Source organism: Chlorocebus sabaeus, chromosome 22, assembly GCF_047675955.1.
Source record: "Chlorocebus sabaeus isolate Y175 chromosome 22, mChlSab1.0.hap1, whole genome shotgun sequence".
NCBI classification, from domain to species: domain Eukaryota; kingdom Metazoa; phylum Chordata; class Mammalia; order Primates; family Cercopithecidae; genus Chlorocebus; species Chlorocebus sabaeus.
The window spans coordinates 95,819,727-95,842,725 of NC_132925.1; the positions used below are offsets into that span (position 1 = coordinate 95,819,727).

Here is a 22,999-nt window from a genome sequence, read left to right on the forward strand (position 1 = left end):
ACTTCCCAACTGGCTGCCTCTCCTTACCCTCCCCCAGTCTAATCCACTCTCCCCATTGCAGCACAAGGGATTTTTTAAAAAGAAAAGTCGATCATGTCATTCTCTACCACTCTAACCTTTCATCCCTCCCATGAGGATGGCTCACCCTTCCCCAGCTCTCTCTCAGTCCCCCTCTACCTGGCAGCCTCAGTAACCTGTCCTTCAGGTTTCTGCCTACATGTCACTTACCTGTGGACATGCCCATCTGCCTGTAAGACATTAACAAAGGGGCAGAGGTTTTGATCTAATCCCTCTGCCTCTGGTGCAGAGCATCATTCCTATGCAGAGTGGGTCCTCAAGGCGCCAGCTTCACTTTCCTCATGCCAAAAACCAGCGATGGAATTCGGAGCCTGGTGACTCATTCAAAGGGGCCTATTCTCTGACATACCAGAAAGTCTCATTCTTGACTCAAATTAATCTGAGCCATAATACCCAGAAACATCTGCTCTGTCCCTGCTGTGGAGTCCTCAGCTGGTGAGGAGGTGACGAAGCCAGGTGAGGGGTCCCAACACCTACAGGAACAGCAGACACCTCTCCACAGGCTCTTCATGGCCTCCCCAGGGAACCATTGAGTAGCTCTGGAGAAGTTACTCAGATTGATGGGCCTTTGTTTCTCTTCTCTTTACTTTTATTGTGGTAAGTGTTTTTTATATATATATATACACACACACACACACATATACACACACATATATATACACACACACATATATACACACATATATATGTATATACACACACACATACATGTAACATAAGAATTACCACTGTAACCATTTCTGTGTGTACAGTTCTATGGCACTGAGTGCATTCACACTGTTGTTTAGCCATCACCACCATCCAACACCGTAACATTTTCATCTTCCCAAACCGTACCCCGTAAACAATAGCTTCCCATTCCCCTCCCCACAGCTCTTAGTAACCACCGTTCTACTTTCTGCCTCTGGATTTGACTACTCTAGGTGCCTCATATGAGTGGAATTATATATCTGTCCTTTTGCGACCAGCCTATTTCATTTAACATAAGGTCTTCAAGGTTCATCCATGTAGCACGTGTCAGAATTTCCTTCCTTCTGAATAATATTCCATTGTCCAAATAGGCCACATTTTGTTGATCCATTCATCTGTCCATAGACACTTGGGCTGCTTCCCACTTCTGGTTTTCCCTCTTGTACAATGGATTAAATCTTAATCTGCTTTAAAGACAAAAGTAAACACCCCTTCCCCCAGCCAACTATAGCAGGGTCTGCCCAGCCCACGTCCCCTTGGCACCTGCTGGGTCCACCAAGGGCTTTGTGTGCACCTGGACTCTTGGCCTGAGGCTGTCTTGGCCTGCAGGGGACAGGCTGGAAGTGCCTGTATGTTAACAGTCCAGGAGCAGCCTAGACCCAGTGACCATGGAAGCTGATGTGTGAATGCTCCACCCAGCTCCCTCACCCCTCGGGGGCTGCAGTGACCTACTCTCCAGTGAATTCTGCTGTCCTGGCCTCCTTCCTTCCCTGTCTCACTTCCCCTCTCCCCTAACCAGTGCTGCCTGGGCTTACCTTCCAGACACACAACTTATAATGCTGGGGGAATCCAAACTAAGACACTAATCAATCATCCAAATATCTTATCCCTCTTCACACCCTCCTCTCCACCCAAGGTACTGAGGGCAGCACCAAGCTCATGCATGCACTGAGGCAGAGATGGAGGGGACACACGATACGGATTCTCTGGTTTGAGAATCTCACTGTTCACCCGAAGTGGCAACAATTCCCTGCCCCACCGAACAGCAAGCTGCAGGGCAGCCATCTCAGCAGGGGGATCTTGACCCAAATCAGCCGGGAAATTCTCCTACAAATGAGCGAGGAGGACCCCTTCTCAGGGCTCCTAGCTCATGATGGCAGCTGTGGGTTCCTGCTGAGACAAACCAAGTTGCCCTTCTGGCTCATGGCTGGCTTCACTTCCCAAATGTACCAAGTGGTGTCTCCAAGGGCTGGGTGAAGCCACAACCATTCCAAGGCTGTCACCTCTGGCAGAGACCTGACGGGTGGTCAGATCCAAAGGGGATTCCACTCCTGCAGGGACGCTCACCCTACCCTCCTTCTGAGGACTCTGTTGTCCCCTTCGTGCCCGTGCAAGGGCATATCACTATTTTACCCGTGTTTAGGCAGCCAAGGGAAGAAGCAAACCAAGGGGAGGTATTGGTCCAGGCCAAACACCGAGTTGGCCAGGCCCAGCTGGTACCTGTGACCACAGGGACAAGATCTGCTCACAGGATGAGTAAAGAGGCCCGAGTTTAACTCTGTGTCATCAGAGCCCAGCCTTCTCCAGCCTGCCTTGCTTTCTCCCTTCTGCAAGGCCCGTTCTGTCACATAACCCTTTTCTGAAAACTGCAGAAGATACAATGACGTAGCCACAGCTCTAGTAATAACATAACAGCAAAAGAGAGACAGTGGGACTTTTAAAAGAGCAGGTGTCCTTAACATCCATCTGCATACACTATTTTTACTAGAAGTAGATTTCATGTAGTTAAAAGGTCATGGATCATGTTATCCCCCATCTTGATTCTGGTGTTTAGAGGATGACTGCTTTTCACTGGTTCAGCTGAGAATCTTAGCTGGGACCTGCCGTGGTTACAGGGCTTGTGGACAGTTTTGTTTTAAGAAACAACCATTGATTACAAAATGGAGCTTATTAATTTCCACAAAGCCAACCTGTGCCTCTACTTCTCCATCAGCTCACAACTTGTTCCAACCTGCCCACCAAGGCCAAGGCCTCAGGTATTACACTGGAGTCTATAGTAAAACAAAAACAAAAAAACTGATGATGGGGAGGGACCTGCCTTCTTGGAGCCTCCAGTCTAGTAACAGGCAGACTAGCAAGAACCCAACAACCACAGCACTAACAGTGTGTCAGCTACTGTCCAAATGCCTCACATCTACTAACTTTCTTAATACTCTCAGCAGCCCTTGAGGAAGATACTATTACTCTCACATCACAGAATGAGGAAACAACTCACCTCACTGGCTTCAATCACTCAAAGACACTTGGCTATCCAGTGCAAGCCAGGTTCTTATATTCTTAACCCCTATGCTATACAAACTGCCCAGAAGCCCAGCCTGGGGGGTGATCTGTGCATTTCACATGGTCACTGAACTCTGAGTCCGTTCTCTCCCTCTCTGAGCCTCAGAACAGAGCTGTCTGTCACAGGGAAGCCACATGGAAAAACGAACGTCTGCTCACCTTTTTGAACATGCCATGCTCTGCTGACCCCTGTTCAGAGCAGTTTTGCATGAATAATGGCTAAAGTCAAGGTTTTGATGGAGAGAAACAAACCCCGGACATCTTATGAAACATTAATCAGGGTGTCAGAGGGCTCTGAGTTTTGACAGAGGTTTTCTCTGCCACAGAGGGCAAGCCCCTGCCATCTTGCTTCCATGAGTCACTGAACTAGCCTTAGCCCCATCTCTTTTTATAAGTTATACATGTTAAAGTGCAAGGTTGCAATAGAACATAGCACATGTGTAGAGAAATATCCATTCACAATGCATGCACACACATGCCTTCTATTTGGATTGGTTTTTTAAAAAAATTATTTTTTTAATATGGAGTGCTTCACGAATTTGCATCGCATCCTTGTGACGGGGCCATGCTAATCTTTTCTGTATCATTTATTTGGATTGTTTTAACACAAAGAACCTGCACGTTCCTCATCTTATGGAAGAAAAGACACGGACATTCCAGCCAGGCACTGTGCTGGGTACTTGGAAGGACACAGATGGCTAGACAGGGCTGACTCTGACTCAAGGTTCTCAGAGTCTAATAATGAGAAAGACCACTGGAGAATTCACTTTAAGACACTATGAGAGGAGTGCTCGTTACATTAAAAAAAAAAAAGGAGCTGCTGGCCCTGCCAGGAGTGGAATGGGGGTAACTGGGAGTCAGGGAAGGCTCCCCAGAAGAGGAGACTGCCACTTGGTTCTTGAACACTAAGTAGAAATAATTTCCAGTTTGAAAACAAAAACATATGCAGGAAAACAGGCTGATGAGGAAGGGGCATTTCACAGCCAGAATGGACGAGACAGGGGCTCAGAGCATGAGCCTTGGAGCCAGGAGGCCTAGGTTTGAACCCTCAACCCTACTTGCTGGGCCTGGGACCTTGAGCAATTACTTCACCTGCCTCCTTACCTGCAGAAAAGTGACTGCAGACTGTCTCATTTAATTCTCCTTACAAAGAGCTTGGCCCACCCAGGACCTGTTCAATAAACTGCTTATTACAGTGGTTCACAGAGTGGACATTTTGCTTATTTTCTGTCATGACTATGTCAGTTTGCCCCAAATCCAATGTCTCAGAGTTCTGCAGGGCCCTTGGTTCCCAGACTAAGCCTTCAGATGTGAGTGAAGAATAACTCTTTTGTTTTATGCATCAACTAACTGTCCATGTTCCCTGAGAATAATATATGAGAATAAATCGTTGCTGATGTGCTATCACAAAGAGGCAGGAAAAAATCAGAAGGCTCTGGGAGAGCACAGGAAAAGTATATCTTCCATTAGCTTTAGGAGACTGTTATTTAAGTGCTGATATCCTTTGAAGGAGGTGCAGTGGGGTGGGGTGGGGTGGGGTGGGAAGATTGGCTTGGGGAAAAGGAAGTTTCCACTAAACCATGGTTAATTGTAGTGAACAACAGAAAATTGAGAAGAGAAGCCTTGGTTTCATGAAACAATTCACAAATAAATTGCCAATCAACACAGCTCCAACTCCATGGGAAACTCCTCTTCAAAACAGTGAAGGAAAAGGACAAGGGAAATTTATAATCTTTTTTTCCTAGGTGTATATCAGCCTATGTTTTTGACAAGCAGTAATGGAAAATAGGTTTCCTGCACGCTTCTATAATATTTTCCTTGCTGTTGGTTTTGGTTCTCTAACTTGCTTTCTGCCCCTCCCTACTCTTGGAACGTTCAATCTATTTTGTGATCCTTACGTGTCTAGTGACCCAGACTTGCATGAGGCTTGCTCAGAATTTAAACTACCGTTTTCTTCCTGACTTTTTATGGCTTTTAAGTTGCTCTGGACTTCCTGGCCCCTCATCCTTGGCATGAAAGAACATGAGGCCTCTTTACCTAGAAGGCGGCACAATGAATCAGCAGCAATGCTGACGACAGGAGGCCCAGGAACCAGATGGCTTTTAAGACAGGCTTTCACAAAAGGAACCTGAGGAGAATGACAGGAAAGGTACAGGAGGGTAACCACGGTTTCAAAGGCACCAAATGTGAGGCTCCTGGAAGGTACCTTATAGAACAGCACTTCTCAAAATGTAATGTGCACATAAATCACCTCCAGATTCTGATTCAGCAGGTCTAGGGTGTAGCCTCAAATTCTATGCTTCTAACAAGCCCCATTCATCACACTTTGAGTAGCAAGATTCTAGATGACCTAATTCAATCATCTCATTTTCCAGATGAAGACATCGAGGTCCAGAGGGGGAAAATGACTTGAGGAAGGAAGGTCAGAGTAAGAAGTGAGTTGCGTCTAAAAGCTGAGTCTGTAACTGCTGGTCACAGTACCCTTTCAAAAGAATTATTTAAATAGCCACACAATGGGGGTGAGAGGCTCACCCTCCCCTCACAGTCTGCCTTAGGTAGGACGTCACTTGAAGAGATTGCTCAGTTTTGAACCCTAGTGTGTGATCTGAAGAACCTAAACCCTAAAGCAGGTAATGTAAAGTTCAGAGTGACTGATCTCTCTATGCTGAACTTATTTATTCAACTGGGCCTCCTGAAAGAATCAAAGAGGACTCTTAGGGCCAGAGGATGCAAGCTGTCTCCCATTACCTGTGGTCACACAACGACAAGGCTGCAGATTCTGCAGGAACGTGAACCTCCTGCTTTTATAAGAAGACAATCAGGCCGGGAGTGGTGGCTCATGCCTGTATTCCCAGCACTTTGGGAGACTGAGGTGGGTGGATCACTTGAGGTCAGGAGTTTGACACCAGCCTGGCCAACATGGTGAATCCCTGTCTCTACTAAAAATACAAAAATTAGACAGGCATGATGGTGAGTGCCTGTAATCCCAGCCACTCGAGAGGCTGAGGCAGGAGAATCGCTTGAACCTGGGAGGCAGAGGTTGTAGTGAGCTGAGATCGAGCCACTGCACTCCAGCCTGGGTAACAAAATTGGACTCTGTCTCAAAAAAAAAAAAAAAAAAAGACATTTGCATTAACACTGGTAATGCCACCATGTCTTGCTGATTTGGGTAACAGATAGTAAGAGGCAGCTTAGCTTCTGGAGTAATCTGTCACTCCAAGTGGAAATGGGTCGGCAGGCAAAGTGATAGTAGCTCCCAAATGAGCTCACCCTCCAGCCCCATCCTGCTGTTGTCTAGGCCCAGACATCCGAATTTGTATTCAACTTCCCAGCTGATTTTAATGTTCACCTAGTTTTAGGAACTGACAGATTAGATGACCCCTCAAAAAACTACCATTTGGCCTGGGATGGTACAGTCCTGGAGATGAAGCTGCTCACTCGGTGAGGGGGGTAAGGATGCATCATGGTGAAGCCAGCGGCCCCTTCCCAGAGTTAATGATGCGCTCACAAGGGCAGCTAGGGACCCCCATCCTCTGCCTCTGAGAAGGACCAACGCCACTCAAGGAAGGGCCAACAACGAGCTACCATGGCTATGAGAAAGGCAATCTGCCTAGTTCAGATTTTATTAGAAATGAAGAAAGGGAGCAAAACTGAGGTTGTGATATCAGAGCGTGAGGGAGGCCTTTTTTGGAAAAAACATAGAAGAGCTTTTGAGAATTGAATGAGAAACATTTGACGTGGGGCAGATTTTCTCTGGAAATGTGAGCAACCTGGTGGGTGAATTCTTTTTTTTTTTTTTTTTTTTTTTTTTTGAGACGGAGTGTAGCTCTGTCGCCCAGGCTGGAGTGCAGTGGCCGCATCTCAGCTCACTGCAAGCTCCGCCTCCCGGGTTCATGCCATTCTCCGGCCTCAGCCTCCCGAGTAGCTGGAACTACAGGCGCCCGCCACCTCGCCCGGCTAGTTTTCTGTATTTTTTAGTAGAGACGGGGTTTCACGGTGTTAACCAGGATGGTCTCGATCTCTTGACCTCGTGATCCGCCCGTCTCGGCCTCCCAAAGTGCTGGGATTACAGGCTTGAGCCACCACGCCCAGCCCCTGGTGGGTGAATTCTGTGCCCTGTGAAAAACATTGATGAGGACAGCATACAGAGGAGGGGGCCCCAGGCTCTCCAGCTGCCTGCAAGGAGAGGAAGGTTCCACTAAACGAGCCTCTGGAGATTGAGGGGCTGTGCTAGGGGGAACTGCTGGCCCTAATTCTTACCCTCAGCTCTGTCTTCTGTCACATGCCTTTGCACGTTCTCCTGCTGAAGAGGGGAAAGGACCCTACTTCTGTGCTTCATCATTAGGTTGGCCAAGGAACTTGCTTTGGCCAATAGAATTCAGCAGATGGATGGTGCGGCCAGTCTGGAGCCTAGGTCTTAAGGCACCTCAAGTGCTTTCACTTGCCTTTGTGCTCTTCTGCTGCTGTTAAGAGCAGAGCTTGCCTTGCTACCCTGCTGGTTCATAGAGAATGACAGCCATGAGAAGCAGAACTACCCTGCTGACCCACAGACTTTTGGGGAGGGACAGGGCCTAGCCTGAAGCACAGGGGCCCAGCGGAGCCAACACTGGACCAGCTGAGCCCCAGGCTGCCGTGCAGCCCTGGGATGACACTTGAGTGCTGTGGAAGCCACTGAGTTCCAGGGCGTTCCTAACGCAGCCGTGGCTGATGGTACAGGTGCCGAGGAGAAGCGGCAACTAGCACGAACCTCATCGGCAGCCAATTTGGCACTCTGCTCTGGGCAGCTCCTCACTCCAGAAGACAGAAAACAGCTGATAATCCGAAGGACAACTTTGGTAAGGAGTCCTGGCTGACTCCAATTTCGTGATCCTTCTCTGACTTAAAGCCCTTTGCTCACATTCCTACACAAAATGAAAAGAGAAACTGGACTTTTAATCATGGTGGCTGGCTGGAAAAAGTGAAACTTTTGCTAATAATAAACACGCAATCGTTAATGCTTTACCGTGTCATATGCCCTTGGCCCAGGTCTCCTGGTGCTTCCTAAACACTTACTCATTCATCATCGGGAGGCCTGAGGCTTCTGCTCACTCAGCAGCAAAGACAGGCAGCTAACTCTTGGCCTGAGGGACCTTTTCGCAGGCTCCGGAGTTAATGGTTTTCTCAGAGGGAAGGAGGACAAGGAATTACCCATGGTCTTGCTGAAGAAGCAAGGCACTGACTGCAAATAATTTCCTATCCATCCAACTGCTTGCCACATCAGAGCCTGGTATGGGTCTTAATCTTCTGCTTCTTTCTGACTGTGTTATCTTAGGGAAATCAAATTTTCTGAGCCTCAGTTTTCTCAACATAAATCCTTAAGAGTTGCTGTTGGTGCTACAGATAATAACTATGTAAGAAAAAGCTGACCCTGTGCTTACACATGTAGGTACTCAAGGGTAGCTATTTTGTTCATCAGAGCAGAGTAAGCAGGGTTGCCGTGTGCAACTGTGTAGGTTGTTAACTGCACAGAGACTCCTGGCCAAGGAGATAAATGGGACTGAAATCCATCCTGAGCCCCACAGGCCTAGTCTTGCCTTCTGCATGGCCTACTGCTGTCCAGAAAGAAGGGTTCCTGTTTCTAATTTGCACAAATGGTACATAACAGCCCTAAGAGAAAGTCCAGGGGATTGAAGGTTAAAGATAAGTTTGTGCTGAAACTTCTCTGAAAGACAGTGAAAAATGATCACTTTACTCAGTGACTTGCAAATAATTACACAGCTTAACAAAAAGTTGCCAGTTAATTTTCCATTTGTCCTAAAGATTCCAACTCAGTAGGTCTGAGGAGAGGCCTCAGAATCTGCGCTTGTAGTCAGCATTCTCAGCGTTGTTTATACAGATCTAGGTTCCAGAACCACTGTGATGTTTCGGGTTCCCTTGACCCACGCCTGGGCTCTCAGGACGCAAGAGCAGGTCAATCAAATGAACAAATAGGAAATCATCTCCAGCAGTTCAAGTTCCAGGGTTAAAAATCCAGAAATACCCCCTGTGTCTTGTTAACAAGAACTTTAGTCCACCAGGGCCTCCCAGTGGTTGGGCTGGGGAAAAGCCGTAGCATTAAAGGGATGCATGGCAAAAGGGGTGCATGGCAGCTTAGGAGGTGGCCGGGGCCCTGACAAGGAGCCTCTGATGCACACTAATGATAGGAAAGAGCCTGGCCACCGAAGGCAATTACAGAGGATGAAGCATCACATAAGCCAGCGAGGCGGGGGGGTACAGGGGGATCTTATTATCCCTCTGTCTTGCTTAATAGGAGTTAATAGTTGGAAGGGAATAAAAGAATGGTGTGTGAAGTTTAGTGCCAATACAGTCTAATATGCATGCTATGTTTTTATTTCAAAGAGGATAAAGGCCCAAATTTTATACTGAAAACAAATGTTAAAAATTAATTATAAAGAAGACACCAGAGGGCCTCAAGCCTGTTCCCTGGGTGACTGATTAAATGCCTGCCTCATTTAGACTGGTATAAACCCAATCTCTTGGAAGAAGGCCAAAACTATTTGCCAACGTCCACAGAGACTCTCCAAGAAAATGATCCTGGTGCCAGGAAAGAGAAAAACATACTCACCACTGCTGCCCGGAGCCAGCCACCGCCACAGGGTGGAATCCAGTCATGGGCAGGAATGTAGAATGCTGCTGCAAGGTCAACGTGGGTCAAGAGCATCCCTCACCACCTGAAATTGATTATCAATGAACCAAACAAATGAGGCCATTCAGGCCTGGGAGAAAAGCGGTCCAAAGAGTTCCTTCTCTCTGCAGGCTCTGAGTCGGGGAGGTGGGAGCTTAGTTTTTAAACCCTGGGTTTTGTTTGGTTTGAGACTATCTTCCCAATTCTCAGAATGTGCAAGCTCTAATTGAAAATTTTAGAACAGGAATGAGGCCAATGACTCCATTATCTTTTGAATTTTAAAATTACAGTTTAATGGCAAGATAACATTTCCTTGTTAAAACTAAAAGATTTCCAAAAATGCTGACATCCCCACCTTCAATACTCCTCACCCCCAAACCCTAGTTCTTTGTTTTCACCCCAAAGGTAACTGCTGTTAGCAGTCTGGTGTGGGTCCTTTCAGACCCACAGAAAAACACACAAACACATAGAACTGTTTTGTATTTTTTTCACTGATGATATCATACTGGGCATATTTTTTGCAACTCACATTTTTCATTAAACCACAGGTCTCAGAAGTCGATTCCTGTTGGTACATATGCTAATTGCAGCACAGTATTCCAGAGTATGTATACAATTACTCCACATTCAACAGAAAAAAAGTCCCTGTTTCTTAGACTGGTATTTAGGGATGTTCATAATAAGGTCCTAACCTACATTTTCTACTTTATTTCTGCCAGCTCCACACCCCACCCCCACTTCCAAGTAAACTATACACAAACCAAAAGGAACCATTTGCAGTTTCCCACAGGGATGGGCAGGCATCTCCATGCAGGGCTATCTGTATCCTCAGTTCCTCCTCATCCTGCAAGGTCAGCTCCCAGCTGGCAATCATGACACCTTCCTTGGGACTCCTAGTTTACTTTATATGCCTGTATATAGGGTCCTTACCACTGCTGATGGGCATTCAAGTAATTGAAGCATTATTCTTACTTGTCGTTTTTAGTTATGAACTCCTTGAGGGGAGGACTGTGTACCAGAGACACAACAGGGACTTGGCAAATTGTTGTTGAATTTTTTTTTAAAAGAGAAGCTAAATCTTACACTGATTCTCTATATTGCTATGGGGAGGAGGAAGAGCAAAAGCTCAACCAGAAGTTGGACTATGGATACAAGATTGTCCTTCCTTCCATCTGAAGGGCAGCAGAATATGCCACCCCAAAATATGCTCTTCGGCACATGGATGATTTTGAGCTAAAGGCCATTGAGAACCAGCCGACACAGGCAAAGCTGCAAAAACAGGGCACACGGTTTTCTTCTGTCAAGTAAATTTACACTCACAAGGAAAGTTTCCATTGGTAAAAGATGTCTTCCTCTTCCTGGTAAGGGAGAGGAGTTATTTATATGCTCATGTATAGGGTCCTTACCACTGCTGCTGGGCAGTCAAGTAATTAAAGGCTTATTCTTACCTTTTCCTCTTTAGTCTGGTGTTCCCAGCCCAGAATCCACAAGCCCGTTTTAGCCTAAGATGTTTTATAAGCCCAAGTACTGACCATCCCTCTGGTTACTCATCACTGGGTGCACCCATGTGTACACCAACAATACGTATGTTAATAAATGTCTCGTTTTTATCTTGTGAAACTGTCATTTGCCAGTTTAACGTACAGGGCTCCAGCTGGGGAAGCTAAGATGAGGAAACTAAGATTGCCTCCCTACACTTATCCATCCCTCCATCCATCTTTCTACTAATCATTCTACCCCTCCCTCTATCCTTCCTCTTCATTGGCAGCCACGACAATGCACCCTCCCACCCCCAGATCTGACTGCAGGGAACTTATTGACTGACCTGCATCACGAGGTTGGGGAGAGACAGTGCCTGCGGTGCAGGCGCTTTGCACCCCTGGGTCACTGCAGATGTGGGACTGTAATGACAGTAACGGTGAATGCTGACTGGAGCTCATCTCTGAGCCATGAATCAAGAGTGTGCTGTTCTCAGGAATTCCCTAAATGGTGGACAGCCTTCCCCTTTCCATAGTGCTTTCATTTCATTCTACTATGATCAAGGAATGGATAATTTCTCTTTGGGTGTTAAAGGATGCAACTGCATGGAGAGACCAGTGGTTTGCCCGAGGGGACACAGTGGTGCCTGCACGAACCCTTGGGAATTCACACCACAGTGAGCTCCTGCAGCCTGAGGGAGTGGAGGCTGAACAATATTTGCAGCCCAAGAATTGCTAGAACAAAACAGGTTTCATGATCCCTCTCAACTCCATCTGGCTGTCTCTTGGTCTTGGAAGGTACCATATGCCCAGTACAATTTAAAAAATAGTTGGATTAAAAAAAAAAAAAACAGACTATGCCACTTGGGAAAGACGGGCTGCTACCCTTCTTTGAATTCTCTCAGATTCTGAAATTCCACCCCTCCTCAGCCTACCCACTTTCAATTTTATACAACTAAGAGCTCGTGCTGCAGCTCCCTCTCCCCCTCCTCCAGTGTTGGCTTGAACAGCACTGACTAACCTTGAAGTCTGGTGATACCTCTCCCTTAGTGCTCCTGCAGCCCCGAGGTACCCTATCTCATACCACAGCTGTCCTGTACCCACCTGCTCCCTGCCTGTCTCCCTAGAGGAAAGTGAGTGCCTGGGAAGCCAGAGGCACGGGGTACTACCGTCACAAAGGGGGCTCAAGATAATGTGCAGAGCAAGTGCTTGGCAGTTGGGCTTTAGGCATTCCAACAGGTCAGCTAGAAAAGCAGATTCAGCCGAATATTCATTCAGCCAGCACTCTCTGGGCTGTCACCCCCAATTCTAGGAGTTGCATCCCACTCAGCTTCCCACACCTTGCAAAACCGCCCCTCCTTCTCAGCACCTGTGACTGCCCCACACTGATGTGCCGAACTTTCCAGGCCTCTGCAGGTGGAACTTATCTGGTATTCTCATTTCTCAGTTTTCCCCATATTCATTTTTGCAAAATAGGCCTTTAAAAACATTCCTGCAATATTATCAACATCCTATCAGCTGTTTCTCTGGTTGGTTGCTTCTTTTTTTCCACCAGCTTCCACATATCTACCTGCTTCTGTTCCCACTTTGTCCCCACTACTACCCATCTCCTTAGGTCCCCCATCTCTGCACCTTCTAATTCTCTTACCACCTCCCACGTGCATATTCCCTGTCTCAGACCTCCTGTGTCCAGGGCAGCGCTGCCTGTCGGGAGGGCTCTCCCTCGCCGTGGACCTGGCTGTGATGACTTGGCCCTAGAAGTGGCTGAGTCTCTCAGCAGTTCTTAATACACGATCAGTTTTCAGGGATGCAGTCAGCATATTTTGGCAGAGAAGCACCTGAGAGCCAGCTCGGGAGTTACTGGGCAGGAACCAGCAATTTGAAGGGATTAAAACAAACAAACAAGACCTACCCAAAGTGTTTTGATGATAGAACTGGCAGATAGAGAGGGCAGGTCTGGATATGGAGAGAAACATAAACTTTCATCAGTTTTGTTTTTCACACCACAATGAATGAACAATGGGTGCTGGCAATTAACAGTAATAACAAGGAATGAAAGTTACACCAGTAAATGTAATTTCTAAATGTCAGACGGATATCAGATATATTTGTTTTAATGCCTAGAAGGTAAATTAAAATCTAAGAAAGAATCTAAAAGTAAGCAGTAATTTGTGGTACTTTTCAAAGAAAAGAGTGAAGAAAGTATTTTTTAAATGAAAGTATTAAAATTTCCCAATAGGGTTGACTAATTTTTACTTCAAGTATATAAACACACACACAAATATTACCCTGATCTTGATGTGGATAAGAAGATAAATGACTTTCAAGTTTGTTTTGCCTGTCGGATTGCTGCAGAAGCCCCTTAATAATACAGAAAGTGTATGGGGTGGCACCTGCCACCACACTAACCCCCTGGGGAAGTCCTGCCCCCGTCTTTTATTCTTCTTTGAGGAGACGAAGACATCACATATTCCCCAGAGGAGTAGGAGGTGACAGCCATAGATTACCCTTGTCCCTCCATCATTATTCCAAAATGATTGAGTTTTACATGTGGCTTTCTCTGTCAGCTGAGTAAGAACTCTGGGTCCTTCCACTGAGAAGTGAGACAACTCAAAAGCATTGTCAAAATGTGTCCCCGAAGCCTGTGTTGGCATCATGAGCTACCAGACCCTGCCTCAGCCCAGGGGTGAGTGGGATCCAACAGGAAGCAACCTGTTAGCTTAACATGCCAAGCCAAACTGGCTATCCTTTTAAAAGCTACCAGCATGAGTTTTTCCTCATTATTTATTTTTTGTTGATAAGTAAAAACAGTACATATTGATGATGCACAACATAGTGCTTTGGGATACATATACATTATGAGTTCATCTCATAGTGACCCTCCTCCCCCAAGGGCTGGCATTTCTACTAGTGTGTTTCTTGGGGGAACGTCCTCCTTTGCTAAAACAGCGTGCTATGAAACCGTAGGCAAAGGGTTACTATTAGTGCTTGTGACTGCCGGAGAAGTCAGAATTGTAAGTGAGCACAGACCTTCTCTGGTGTGTACTCAAGCCCTTCAACCAAACAAGTTTTCAGGGATGAAATGCAAGCTGGCTGTACACACGAAGGGGCATCAACGTTATCCCTGTTGTCCCATTAATCATATTTAACGCCTAAGTCTAATAATGTTATCTTTGCTCCCAGTTCTAAGAGTGTATAATTTAACCAGACCACTTGTCCCCAAAGTGTGAATCAGGCTCATACACTATCTCTCTCAACTTCCTTTGTGTTTCTAAATTAGAAAACCAAAACGTCACTTTTCTCAGATATAAAATCCTCTCAAGGTCAATGTAAAAGAATAAAGCAATTAACTTCCTAGGTAAACCGCAGTATGGTGGTAAGAACACCGTACCTGAAAAAGTGGTTAAAAAATAAAACCCTTTCTACAAATGACACCCCTTGTTTAAGACTCAAATACTGAATGCAGTTCCCGAGGCTCCTGTCAAATGAACAACCAGGTAGAGGAGGCTGCTTCCCCCTCCGTTGCCAGCTGGCTGCAGGATGTGCTGTTTTCATGCTGCTGGGCACACCGATTGGCTGTTTGATGAGGCAGATCTGTGGATAGTTTCTTTGCTTTTCTTTCTTTTCCTCCCTTTTTGATTCTTTTAAGTTTTCTAATAAATCAAGTTCCATCTCTGCATGTCTGGTGGGCCTATTACGGTCTAACAGGTAACACGAACTCTATACGCTGACTACACACACTTCGTTCTCTTATTGAGTCCAGTAATCAGGAAGAAACAGACCTACACAGAAATGAAAAGAGAGAGGCAAGGTTCCAACTAGTTACTCAAATCTTAACATTTTTTTTTTTCCAGGTTTGATTGAAAATAGGGTTTAAAATTTGCCATCTCCTGCTTCTGCATAAATAAAAAGGCAAACACATTTTTATTTGTACATTTCTTTGTAATAGTCAGCACTGTGATTTAAAGGGGTAAAGGGAGCTGCTTACCATGTTTGATTAAATTTCAGAACCCCACAGCCTGACTCACACAGGACCCAGCCTAGAGCCCTGGAATTCTCACAACCATGGAGGCTCAATAGTCTGACCCATGACTAAATGTCCTAAAACCCATCCAAAGGCAGTTAGTGGTTCTTCAGAGGAGCTTGACCTCAGAATACAAAATAGCATGGGGAATACAGCTGTCGGGTACACCAAGGTATGCCCTTGAACACATGTAGGGTGCACCCCAAAGCACTTCCAGATCAAGGCCTCGGCTGGGCCCATCGCCTCAACAGCTTTTGCTTCACTAAGAATGGGGCACACATAACTGAAGGTCTGTGAAGTCTCTGGCCTCTCGATGGCCACAGGTGTGTCCGTGCAGCTCTGAGCCATGGGTACCCACTAGACTTGGGTGAAAGACAAGCCTGTGGTTCAGAACTTCCTTTGAAATAAGCCCCTGGAAGAACTGGCGATGGGCTCTAATGAGGAGTGGATACACACAGATAACAGGTGTGGTCAGTCGCCCTCCCAGGCACCTTGGGTCAGCAGGTTCCAAGACTCCCCAACTGCACTAACCCCCACTTCCCCATCAAGTCACTCATCCTCATTACTCTCCAAATACATCTCCCACCAAAACTCTAGGCATTTGCCTCCCCCACAAATGATGGTATCCCCTTCTCCTTCCAATCTCACTGATGAATCCACATTTCTTAAATCTGCTCTGAGAACTACAGAAAGACCTCAAAAAGCAGCAGGCTCTGCAAAAAAATGCCACAAGGATCCCCAGCTCCACAAAAGACTGGGCATGTCCTCCTCCCTCCTTTTGGGTGTAAAGAGGCACCCAATCCTGAAAGTCAAGGAGGGTGCAGTGGGGTGAAGTGATCGCCTGGCACTAGGGACTGGAGGGGCTGTGTGTAGATGAGAATAGGTGCTGCCTGCCACTGGTGCTTTGAGCCCACTCTTCCCTGTGAGCCTCTGTTGCAAATTTTCTCAGCTGTTTTGCAAGCACTTTTCTCATCTCTCCAGCCGGGGGTGGGGAGGGGGGAGTGTTGGGGAGAGGGGACACCGCCCTGCTGCTTTCTTGTGCTGCGATGAATGTTGCAGGGTGACAAACAGTGACTCTCAGCTCAGTCTCATCGTCTCCTCCTGTAGGGCAAAAGCAGCCCACGGCTGGTTCCCACAGCCCCAGCTGGCAAGCAAAACCCTCAGGCACCAGGTGAGCCCAGCAGGGCGTGCCGTGGGCCAGAGAGCTCTGCAGGTGGTGGGAGGTGTGTAGGTGTAGGGGCCCCAGGAAGGGAGGGGATCACACCCACCCGTGAGCCCCGGCTTGGCACAAGGCGGAGCAAACGAGGAACCGAGATTCGAGCTTTGCAACCGCTGCTCTCAAAGGCTCTGGCAGGCTCACTCTCTCTGTGACTCATCCTGCTTCACTCTTAGGACTTTTTAATGCCTTTTATCTGCCACAAATGTTCTTGTCAGGGAGCTGGTAGGTGTTAGATGTTCAAGCAGACTCAGGGGTGTAAGCACACACACGGAGTCTTTTGAAAAGCACATTTGTCTCACTTAAAAACAACAAAAACAACACACCTGCCTGCCTTAAAGTACTTCCCTGGGAATGAATAGCTTCCTCTGACTTCTGAGCTCCCATTTCACTCCCTTTAAATGAATGAGGACCTCCTCCCCAGAAGGACAGCCATGCCTTAGAACTGGACCCACAATCCCCCTGGAGAGGGCATGCTGGCAGCAGGACAGAAGCAAGGAGGAGCATACAGAAATGAGGATGGGACAACAGACAGGTTGTGCTGAACTGGGACACTGGGGATGCCGACCAGCCTTCATGAAGCCCCTGGCACTGGAGGTGTGCCTGACCCAGGGCCCTTCCAGGGGCACACAACAGAACTCTTCAGAAATGGAAAGCAAAATGTAATGGCCACTGCACTCCAGCCCAGGCGACAGAGCAAGACTCCGTCTCAAAAGAAAAAAAAGAAAAAGCAACTCGATTTCCTACCTCTCCTTTAATAATTGACCATGTAAGGTTGCTTCCCAAATTTTCAAGTCACATTTAAAAATACCCTGTGTAGTCACCCTGACCTAAGAAGCCTGAAGCCATTCACCTTCCCTGCACAGAGGTGGGAAGCCCACCAGACAGAACACATTCAACTCCATTCCACAAACACTTGGGGAAGAACAAGGAATGGCTGCCCCCTTTAAGAGGCTGATGACCTCGAGAGGGAGGAAAGCAAGTATACGAAACTGCAGAGTAAGGTGACAGACACAAGAGAGGGACCAAACATTACGGAATACAGAGGAGGAATTCGTTCAAGCAGAAGAAATTAAGGAGAGCCCAGTAGTGGAGGAGGCATCTGGGCCTTATAGAACGACTGGTGGGGTCAGGGCGAGGGAGGGAATAGGAGAGGGATGGGGAGGGCATTCCGGTGTTCAGGATGGCCAATGCTGGCCCACGATGGCCTGGTGTGTGGCACATCTGAGGACTGTCAGCACCCGATGGGGTGGACACTGGAAGCTGTGGAGTGGCCAGCCTGATCCCCTTTGGAGGGGGCTGTCATCAAATGCCTTCTGTGGAGGAAGTGACTGGCCCTAGTGTGGAAGGTTGACTCTGGGGGTGGAGAGAGGAGGGTGAGGGCGACGGGGGTGAAAAGGACTGGTCAGCACTGAGAGACTTTTAAAGGTAGAATTCACAAGACTTGGGCTCCAGAAAGCAAGGCAGCAAAAGGAGTGTCCACCAAGGACAGGTTGAGGGTGGGTGGCTGGGACTCATGGCATGATGGGTTGTGGGGGCAGGGTGGGGTTAGGGCAGAAAATACACAGGAAACATGGCTCCATTTCTGGCCTCCGAGGCAGCAGGTAGGCAGGTGGCTTCTCCCCTGTGTCCTGCACACCCCAGCGCTGAGGTGAGGGTCAAGTGACAGACGAGAGGCCAAAGTCTGGCAGTTACAAACAACATGACATCACCAAGTGCTGAGGGGCTTAAGAATACAGACCAAAAGAGAGCTCAAAATAAGGAGCTCTGTGGGGCTGCACAGGAAATGGGAGCACAGGAGGCCATTTTAAAAGCAAAGGAAGCTGAGAACCCAACTCAGAAGCCTGGCCTCTCCCAGCCACAGATGGGAGGCCCGCGCTGGCAGCATGGGGAAACTGGTCCTCTTGACCCCAGGGGGAAGTGCGCTGTGCTGCTCTGACCTGGAAAGATCTGGGAGGATTAAGGAAGCAGGGCCTGTCTTCAGGGAGTGTCAGGACTTTATAGACCTTATTTTTAGATTAACGTGATGAAGCTATTAATATTCCCAGCTTCCCAGCAAAAAAGAGGCTATCAGGCATGCTCACCGCCTGTTCTCTCCTCAGCCACACACCCTCCCCCTCGCTACCTGCAAGTCGGTCCTGATGCCTCCATTTTCAAGCCACAGCTCCATGAAGGGTCCAGCGGGGAACCTGAGGCTCACAACAAGGGCTAGGAGTGGCAGCCCAGGGTCCCGAGCCATAGAAACCCCCATTCCCTGCTATTTGTCCACAGAGTCTCCACAGAGCACTCTGAGGTATACAACCGTCTCACAGGACCCCCACCTCCATGACCATAGGGGGTCTATGCAAAATAAAAAAACCCACCAAACTTTTACCTCACACTACAGATTGCATATACAAAGTGGGGAAGTGCAAGATATATTCCAAAAAGGCTATTCCCAGCTCTGGCTGGACTCTTGGCTGAATCAATCAGCTTGGCTTCTTTTCCAGAGACCGAAGGGAGGAAGAGTGTAAAAGACCACAATTTACTTCATAAAGTCATTTGGTTTTCTTACATAAACACATGCTTTTCAATGGCATGTTTAGCTCATCTCATTAATTCTTAAACAACCAGAGGGTATTCTGTCTTAGGTTACTGCAATTGGGTAAATATCACTTGTTTAAAAAAATGAGATGATTAGCCAAAAGAATATAGAGAGTCTATCCCCAAGGTTAAAGTCACAGAATACTGTCTCAAAACAACCCAGTTTCAGAAAAACAACCCATATGTCAAAAATGACAATAAAGTATCATTCAAAGAAAGAAATGATGCACTCGATGGTTCTATTTGCAGCCTTTGTCAAAGGCCTATGTATTTACTTAATTTTCTTGATCTGTCAGAAACTTTTCCTGCCTTCTTCCTTTACCAAAAACATTACCTTTTGTGCCATTTGAGGGAAAAGGACTATATGCTTTCAAAACTTTACCAAACAAAGAACAAAAGCAAGCAACACTTTAAAAGTACTCATCAGGTACTGAACAAATATCGACAGCACTGAGAAACTCAATCTCATGCTTAGTTTAGATTGTCTTGTATTATAATTAGTGGTTTCTTGTGTTGTAATCAATTATATTTCATATTCTATCCCTTGATTTAGATGGTAAGGTGTCTGAAGCAGCAAGCATTTTCAGCATTCTCCAACACAGTCACCTGGCATTTTTTGAACAGGCAACATGCAATAACTATTTTTTCGAGACAGGGTCTCATCACTTTGTCGCCCAGGCTGAAGGGCAGTGGCATAATCATGGCTCACTGCAGCCTTGACCTCCTGAGCCCAAGTGTTCCTCCTGCCTTAGCCTTCCGAGTAGCTGAGAATACAGGTGTGCAGTACCACACCTGGCTATTTTTTAAAAAATTATTTTCTGTAAAGAGGGGGTCTCACTCTGTTGCCAGGCTGGTCTTGACCTCCTGGGCTCAAGTGAGCCTTCTGCCAGGGCCTCCCAAAGTGCTGGGTTTATAGACATGAGCCACAGTGCCCAAACCTGCAGTAACTTTTTGAATCAATGAATAAATGATTAAATGAATGGCCAGGTTAATTAACTGCAGCTTTAGTAGAGCCAGCTATGCTTTCTTTTTTTTTTTTTTTTTAATTTTTTTAATGAAAATATTTTGGGGTAGCTGGGAACTGATGGGAGAATGTGAAAAATACTGGTTAGGAAAGATGGTAAATGTATAGTACTTGATTAAATCCTCCTCCTTTTCGTGCCCTTGGCAGACATTAATAATCAGTTATAAGACTCTTGCTGAGCGTTGATTAGGCCTCAAATTTCATCTCAGATGCCAAGCTCAATCAATCCGCAGTAGCTGCCCTAAGTGCTATGTAGAGAAGGATCCACTTGCCTTCTCTGTGTTAGATCCAGGTTTTTAAAAGCAACACTTTCCTGAAAAAAGGAAGGCAGGGTTACTTTTCTGGATTTAATGTCACTTCTTTTATTTTTAAATCCCTTCTTCCTACCGGGCACTGATTTTTCCCCCGCTTGATATCCTACCCCATCCTGTTTAAACAGAACTGTCTGGTAATCAAATTGCCTTTCCTTGCCAATGCTCTTTGTTCCTGCCTGGTGTCCAGGCCCCCGTCCGTGTGGGATCTCACCCCCATGCTCACCATCTCCCACATGTGGGGGACATGACAGCAGGGAGCTGGGCATGACCATGGGAAACACTGGATTGTTTTCCTAGGCCTCTCAACAGCTTCAATCTACAAAATCTTGGATTTGCCCTTGAAACTCTCTTGTAGCATCCCAGCTTTGATCCTCAGCACTGAGGGTCCCCTTCACTTACTCTAGGGTTTGGTGGGGTCAGATGGCTCCGAGCTGGACACTGGGCCACTGTCACATCTAAATCTGCTCTCTGCTGCCTACTGTATACCCTTCTCCCAGGGATGTGGGGCTTCCCTGGGAAAACGGGAGTGATTCTTACAGGGACACAACGTGAAGGTTCCTGTGCATGGGCAGATACAGACACAGGGGCTACCGGTCAATGAGGCTTGTGAAACCCCTGATAAAATGTGATGAGTTGATACGAAGAAAAGAAAATAAGACCTTGTCCCTGCCCTCTGGAGACTTATAATCTCACGAGGCAGATGCAGCAAACTCATGTGGCAGGATGCCTGAATTAAAGTATTAATTCGGCTGCCTTCTCTTGGCCAGCAGGAAGATCATGAAAGCATGAGAGGGGTTTCTTGTTCCCCTCTCCTGAATTTGAGCTGGGAAGCAGAAGGTCAGGGACTTCTTGGCATCCAGAGACAGGTTAAGAGGCTTCTATTTGTTATGTTTTCCAATCCAACAGGGAAAGAGCTAGCTAGGTAAGGGAGGCGGCATCTTAAAGGCTTGGACAGGCAAAGTGGAGCCTGGGAGAAGGGATCTGTAATTGGAGGAGGCTTGGGCTCTGCTCCCTGGCACTCCTGGAGAAGCTCTGGGGAGCTGGAGACTCAATTATATAGACCGTTGCCACAGGAGCTAGTGGGCAGGTCCTGGGGCCTGACCAGGCAGGGAGACACAGCATGGCAACCAGAGATGCTGTGTACGTCATTGGATTATCACCTTGAGATGGTACGCAACCCTGCAGTGACCATGCGGTTCTGGTCTGCCCTCCAGGACTTGCACAGTCTCATCAAGGTGGATGTCATCCTCTCAAGATGACATGTCAGCAGGGGCATGAAGTCACACATTTTTTTTTTACTTGGCCCAGTCATACTGTTTTGTGAGTCCTCTCATCGAAGGTCCTCTTTATTATATTATTTAATAAGAAACAAATGCTCATGTGTTTAATTGAGAAAAACACAATGAATTTCTTGCAGGTGAGTGTCATGGAGCAAATGTGAGCTTATTCCAAGGAGGTGGAAAAATAAACAAACAGCGTTCTGGGGTTGTTCTGCAGGTGAAGGCAGTGGTGGTGCAAGGACATGAATCCCTCAGTCAGGAGAGTTAGAACAGGTCAGCTTCTATATGAGGCGAGTCTTGTGTCTGGACACCCACTTTTGGCTTAGATTCCCTTAGCCTTGACTTACTAACTTGTACTTTCACTCACACAAAAGCATTACATTGAATTAAAATATTCTAAGTCCAGATCCAAATATCAGAACACAGGAGTGGGAGAGGTGGCTACCACTGAGAGCACCTACCACATGCCATGCACTGCTGGGTGCCTTATCTTTACTACCTCTAATTACCACGATCCCCAAGAGAAGGATCATTTGTACAGATCTGTTTCATTTGTACAAATAAGGCACAAAGCAGAATATGGGCTAGAAAAGTTTAAAAACTTGCCAGTAGTCCCACAACTGGTAAAACCTGGAGTCAGGCTTCAAACCAAGCTTGGCTGGACTTCAAGCTTCTCTTGTCAGACACTTCATCAGGTCACCTCTCAGCTTCCAAATGGCTCCAAGGTTGGATGTCAGTGGAAGGATCTTTGGGGCAAATAATTTCCTTATTTTGAAAAACATCTGCCCAACTGTGGAAGAAAATCAGTGTCCTGCATTCAATCCTGACTTTGCCTCCTATACACTGTGTAATAAGGGGCATGGCCTCTCTGAGAGCATTTCTCATCAGGCAGAAGAAAGTTCACCTCTAGTGCAGCCAGGATGAAGAGCCTGGGGTCAGGCTCTAGAATCAGGTCAACACCCTTAAAGAAAAGGCTGCTGGAATTAGGAATATTTTAATCTATGTGATTAACAAACCCAGCATATGACAGCAGGTGCCATTTTATTACTTTAAGATCTTATCTGGGCTGTGAGTTGCATTTATTTCCTTTATAGGAACGTGGCTGGGGCTATGCTGTAGATCACTATTGCTGGCTGTACTGCAGGGATTCAGCTGTGTGCATGGACAGGTGTATTTCCTCATTGAGGCAACTGGCCATACAGTTAAGAGTGGAAACGCTGAGGACCCTGAGAAGGGTGGCAAACCAAGCCCTGCACTGGCTGAAGTTCCTTATAGGAGGCCTGGACTCCGGATACCGCATGCATGCGT

At 46.8% G+C, this 22,999-nt stretch overlaps 1 long non-coding RNA gene and 1 pseudogene across 3 annotated transcripts in view; both read right to left on the reverse strand.

The window, feature by feature from the left end:
* Positions 1–22,999, reverse strand: part of LOC103228631 (uncharacterized) — a 125,285-nt gene that overhangs the window by 49,492 nt on the left and 52,794 nt on the right. The window lies entirely within an intron of this gene.
* Positions 3,624–3,723, reverse strand: LOC119626021 (U6 spliceosomal RNA; annotated as a pseudogene).